Here is a 237-nt window from a genome sequence, read left to right on the forward strand (position 1 = left end):
GCTGGGGGAATGTGGGGTTTGCAGGAGTGGGGTGGGGTGGGATGGAGGGATGTGAGTGGCTGTGGATAGATGTGGGGGGTCATGGGGTGCATGTGTAGGTGTGGGTGGATCATGGGAGGGTGGAGGCTGCCACATGACCCCTGTAGGGCTGCCACCATCCCCGCCCAGCCCCCCAGATCGCTGCCCCTTCCCCTCCACCGATGGCTGCCGATGGAGGGGTAGGGGAGTGGGTGGGGA

General features: G+C 65.8%; 1 protein-coding gene across 2 annotated transcripts in view; it reads left to right on the forward strand.

Annotated features, from left to right (window-relative positions):
* TMEM67 (transmembrane protein 67) overlaps positions 1–237 on the forward strand; it is a 42,464-nt gene that overhangs the window by 30,627 nt on the left and 11,600 nt on the right. The window lies entirely within an intron of this gene.

The sequence above is a fragment of the Gavialis gangeticus genome, unplaced genomic scaffold (assembly GCF_001723915.1).
Source record: "Gavialis gangeticus isolate Ggan-Ray unplaced genomic scaffold, GavGan_comp1, whole genome shotgun sequence".
Classification (NCBI taxonomy): Eukaryota; Metazoa; Chordata; order Crocodylia; family Gavialidae; genus Gavialis; species Gavialis gangeticus.